Genomic DNA, 6,000 nt, shown 5'->3' with positions numbered 1-6,000 from the left:
TATATAAAAAAACAAGCATACATATGAAAAAAAACAAGCATATATATGAAAAAATGCTAGGGAGGGCGCCGGCCGGACCAAGGTGAGGAGGACCGCGGGGTCGGCGGCGAGGATGGCGACGGGGCAGTGGGCGCGCGCTCGGGGTAGGGGGCGACGGCGGCGAAGGGCGGGGCAGGGCGACGGCGACGACGGGGACGGGCCGGGGCGGCGCGCGTCGGGGCAGGGACGCGGCTGACGGCGAGGGCGCGGGCAACGGCGGGCGACGGCGAGGGCGCGGGCGACAGTGACGACGGGCACGGGCGACGGCGACGGTGACGGCGGGGGCGCCGGGCGGCGTCGGGGCAGCCTGGCAGCGTCGGCGTCGTCGGGGCGGCAACTGCGATGTGAGAGTGAAAATTTCCTAAGTGTGAACTTATATAGCAAAGCCTTTAGTCCCGGTTCGTGGCACCAACCCGGACTAAAGGTGGGCATTAGTCCCGATTGGTGCCACCAACCGGGATCAAAGGCCTCTTTTCAGCAGCCCAAAGGGCGGGAAGCGGCGGCCTTGGGTCCCGGTTGGTGGCACCAACCAGGACTAAAGGGGGGGCATTGGTCCCGGTTGGTGCCACGAACCGGGACCAAAGGGTGGTCCCGGTTCGTGCCACCAACCGGGACCAATAGCCTTGCACAGCGGCGTGGTGGTGGGAGTTTAGTCCCAGCTCGCTAGCTGAGAGAGAGCCGCACATGTTTATAAGGTGCGGTGCGCCGGAGCTGTCGAGCTCCTCTCTAAAGCAGGCTTACGGGCCTAACCTCTGTGTACATTCCTGTGGGCCTACTGGGCCTTCTACGGGCCTGAATCCTGGCCCATGGATGGGTTTCTAGTTGTATTCAGGCCGTGGAGGCCCAGTAGGTGGCATAATTTTTATTTTTGCCCTGTTTTTTTGTTTTCTTTTTTGCTTTATTTATTTTGTTTTGTTTCTACTTACAACAAAAAACTTATTTATTTTATTTTATTTTGTTTCTAATTACTTATTTATTTTACTTTATAATAATTCTTTTTGCTATTAAAGTTTCTAACAAAAAAAGTTCTTTATGAAAATTATTTTTGCTTTCAATGATTTTGAACAGAAAATACTTCGATAATTTTAGTTGCATCAATTTTATATAATTTTAGTTTCAATAATACTAGAGCTTGCTTATAATGTTTTGAATAGAAAATACTTTGATAATTTTAGTTTCATAAATTTTATTTATGTTATTAAAGTTTATTTTATTTTGTTTCTACTTATATATTTTATTAAAGTTTATATTATTTTGTTTCTAATTACTTATTTATTTTATTTGTTATTTTTCATGCACCATTTTTCATGCATTTACTGATTATTTTGAGCTATAAGACCCTAAAATTGAAAAGCATTTCAAATGAACTCTGAAAAGGTTGAAAGTTGGCATGGTATCATCATTTCATCCACATAGCATGTGCAAGAAAGTTGAGAGGGTTACGGCAAAAACTGGATGCACTTCGTGTACAAAACGGACAATCTCTTTCGAAGTATCAGGATTTCATACGGAAACTCGTCTGTTACAAAGGGATTTCATTTTTTAAAACTTATTTGAACTCCTGACTTTTTGTGTGTTCAAAATGCACCATTCAAAGCCACATCTCATCAATTTTCAACCCTTTCTGACTTCATTTGTTATTTTTCATGCATTTACTAATTATTTTGAGCTATAAGACCCTAAAATTGAAAAGCATTTCAAATGAACTCTGAAAAGGTTGAAAGTTGGCATGGTATCATCATTTCATCCACATAGCATGTGCAAGAAAGTTGAGAGGGTTACGGCAAAAACTAGATGCACTTCGTGTACAAAACGGACAATGGTATCATACTCGTCTGTTACAAAGTTGGCATGGTATCATCATAATAGTTGCGGGAGAAAGTCTTCACTTTTTCTTCGCTTGTGTCATTTGCTTATTGCGCCGTAACCATGGATAATCTTCATCGTTTATCAGGATGCTTGGGTCAGCCTTGACTTTGAAGGGAGGAATTTCATGAAACTTTTCATAATCTTCAGACATGTCTGTCTTGCCCTCCACTCCCACAATGTCCCTTTTTCCTGAAAGAACTATGTGGCGCTTTGGCTCAAACGTATGATGTATTCGCTTCCTTATCTTTTCTTTTTCTCGGTCTAGTAGACATGTCCTTCACATAGATAACCTGTGCCACATCATTGGCTAGGACGAACGGTTCGTCAGTGTACCCAAGATTGTTTAGATCCACTGTTGTCATTCCGTACTGTGGATCTACCTGTACCCCGCCTCCTGACAGATTGACCCATTTGCACTTAAACAAAGGGACCTTAAAATCATGTCCGTAGTCAAGTTCCCATATGTCCATTATGTAACCATAATATGTGTCCTTTCCCCTCTCGGTTGCTGCATCAAAGCGGACACCGCTGTTTTGGTTGGTGCTCTTTTTGATCTTGGGCGATCGTGTAAAATGTATTCCCATTTGTCTCGTATCCTTTGTAAGTCAATACAGTCGAAGATGGTCCCCTGGACAACGAGTACAACTCATCACAAACAGTGGTGTCACCTCTGAGACGTGTTTCCAACCAACTGCTGAAAGTCCTGATGTGTTCACATGTAATCCAGTCGTCACACTGCTCCGGGTGTTTGGAGCGCAGATTGTTCTTGTGTTCATCGACATACGGGGTCACCAAGGTAGAGTTCTGTAGAACTGTGTAGTGTGCTTGAGACCAAGAATATCCATCCCTGCATATTATTGAGTCCCCTCCAAGCATGCCTTTTTCAGTCAGTCTCCCCTCATACCGCGATTTAGGGAGACCTATTTTCTTAAGGCCAGGAATGAAGTCAACACAAAACCCAATGACATCCTCTGTTTGATGGCCCATGGAGATGCTTCCTTCTGGCCTAGCGCGGTTACGGACATATTTCTTTAGGACTCCCATGAACCTCTCAAAGGGGAACATATTGTGTAGAAATACGGGCCCCAGAATGACAATCTCATCGACTAGATGAACTAGGACGTGCGTCATGATATTGAAGAAGGATGGTGGGAACACCAGCTCGAAACTGACAAGACATTGCACCACATCACTCCTTAGCCTTGGTATGATTTCTGGATCGATCACCTTCTGAGAGATTGCATTGAGGAATGCACATAGCTTCACAATGGCTAATCGGACGTTTTCCGGTAGAAGCCCCCTCAATGCAACCGGAAGCGGTTGCGTCATAATCACGTGGCAGTCATGAGACTTTAGGGAGAGTTGCCAGTCGCGCCGCCATGGCGACCATGTTTTCCAACGGGTTGGCATAATGACCCGGCGGTATTGGCACGTACTGAGGCGGGGTAGTGTTCACACGGGGAGGCCCCATCACTTGCGGCTGAATCGGTGTTCCAGCCCCGGGTGCCGTGATCTCTGGCGGGTTACTGGGCCCGGCACCAGGCGTGTTGAAGAGGTTTCGAGGATCGTAAACCGGAGGGAGTCGAGATTGAGCCTTCTGATGTCTCCTTCTCATGATCTCATTGGATGCGTTCTGATCCATCGTGAGCCGGAAAGACTACGCCTGAATCAGCTGAGTCTGGGCGTCGAGAGCCGCCCGCTCTGCAGCCATCCTGATCCCTTCCGCTGCCAGATCCTCCTTGGCTCTCACTATATCCAGCTTTAACTGTGCCACCTCCGCATCATGCTGAGCTTGATCCGCTGGGACGACCGTAGTGGTTAACAGGGCCGTTATTAGCACCTGAGCCAGCGAGTGCGCAGGGCCCCCTGCCCCAGCAGCGGGGTTTTGAACAGGTTGTGCGCCGGCCATGAAGATTCCAACCCGACTGGGCGGCTCAAAGAGGTCCGGAATACTGTCGCCATCGGAACAACCCTTGAGCCTGCCATCTTGAAGTTGATATAACGAGTTGGTCTCATATGTGGACGACTCGTTGTCAGAGCGAGCGGCCGTCTCATCGCCAGATCCGGATCCTTCAGAGAGTTCTCCATGGACGCATCCCACGAAAGCACGCCTCAAGGCAGGCAGGGTCCGGGCGGGTCTCGCACGCTGAGCCGTCTCGATGAGGTCGGCGCAGAGGTCCGGCTCAGGGCCCGGCTCGCCAATCTTGCCAATGAAAACGTGGATTCCGCTGAAGGGGACCCGGTACCCGTACTCGATTGAGCCGGCGTCGGGGCCCCAGCTTGCATCGTCGATGTAGAGCTTGCCGCGACGACTCTTGGTCATCCGGCCCACAGCGTATCCCTTGAGCCCTTCGAAGCTGCCCTTCAAGAACTCAAATCCACCGTGCGCTGGCCCCACGGTGGGCGCCAACTGTCGTGGAATTGTCACGGCAGATGTCCTCGAACAAGGACTTAATCGTGGAGCCATCGCCGCTAGGAAGCTTAAAGGGGTTAAACGGGATAAAGGACACGAGATTATACTGGTTCGGCCCCTTACGTTGAAGGTAAAAGCCTACTTCCAATTGAGGTGGTATTGCTTAGGGTTTCGATGACCAGGAGCTAAACCGCTCTACCTGGCTATCGATCTGATCTTACTTGTCCTGAACCGCCGCCGGGTCGTCCCTTTATATAGAGAGGTTAACGCCCAGCGGCTCTCAGAGTCCCGGCCGGCTCATAAACAGCGTCCGGCTCGGACTCTTAACTATTCTTGCCTTACACTACAAGTCACGCCTTACGGCGGTTTACCACTACAGGCCTTAAGCCGCCTCTGGGCCTTAAGCCCATTACTGACCCGCCATCTTCGAACTTGACTCTGGGCTTCATGCGTTGATCGTCTCAATATAACCCGGCCCCTCCTGGGCGGGTGACACCAGTAGTTATATCCCCAACAGATACCAAAACCATCGCACTATGTAATAAGAAGGAATAATAAAAGTAACAAAATTAGACAAGTATCTATCTAAAGTAAGAACTTTTTTTCTTTCAGAAAGAAGATAAGAACAAGAGGCTCACCACGGTGGTGCTGGCGACGAGATCGGCGCGGGCGATCGACGGCGGTGAAGACGGGGACGGGACGTGACGGACCGCTAAACCTAGACAAATCTCGGGGAAAATGGAGCTCGGAGGTCGAGTTTCGAGAGGAGAAAGATTAACTAGTGTGGCTTAGACATTTCATTGAACACCTCATGTGCATAGGAGGTGAGCTAGAGCACCCAAATGCCCTCCCCTCGCCGGCCAGAAAAAACAGAGCACTGTGGAGTGCTCTGCTGTGGCGATGGGGTATATATAGGCAACTCATTGGTCCCGGTTCGTGGCACCAACCGGGACTAAAGGCCTTTGGTCCCGGTTGGTGCCACGAATCGGGACCAATGCCCCCCTTTAGTCCCGGTTGGTGGCACCAACCGGGACCAAAGGCCTTGTGCTGCCCCGCGTCAAAAGTTTAGTCCCACCTCGCTAGTTGAGAGAGCTCGAGAGTGGTTTATAAGCGCTGCTGCGCCCACCCTCTCGAGCTCCTCTCAACTGCAGGCTTTCGGGCCTAACCGTTCTCTTTGCCTGTGGGGCCTACTGGGCCTTCTGCGGGCCTGAATCCTGGCCCATGGATGGGTTTCAAGTCGTATTCAGGCCGTGGTGGCCCAGTAGGTGGCATAATTTTTTTCTCTATTTTTTGTTTTCTCTTTTGCTTTATTTATTTTGTTTTGTTTCTACTTACAACAAAAAACTTATTTATTTTATTCCATTTTGTTTCTAATTACTTATGTATTTTACTTTATTTATTTTATTTTTATTTATTTTACTACTGCTATTTTTATTTATTTTACTGCTACTATTATTATTTAATTTATTAAGGTTTATTTATTTTAGTTACTATAGTTTATTTTATTTTATTAGGTTTATTTATTTTTATTTATTTTATTAAGGTTTATTTATTTTATTTACTATAAAAAAATGAACATAGATGCGCCTATAGAGAAAATTCAACCTAAATTCATAATAAATTTCTAGGAAATTCAAAGAAATTTACTGTGAATTTAGGTCAAATTCCCTGTATAAGGG

This window comes from Triticum aestivum, chromosome 7D (genome assembly GCF_018294505.1).
Source record: "Triticum aestivum cultivar Chinese Spring chromosome 7D, IWGSC CS RefSeq v2.1, whole genome shotgun sequence".
Taxonomy (NCBI): Eukaryota; Viridiplantae; Streptophyta; class Magnoliopsida; order Poales; family Poaceae; genus Triticum; species Triticum aestivum.
This window is presented reverse-complemented; position numbering follows the sequence as displayed.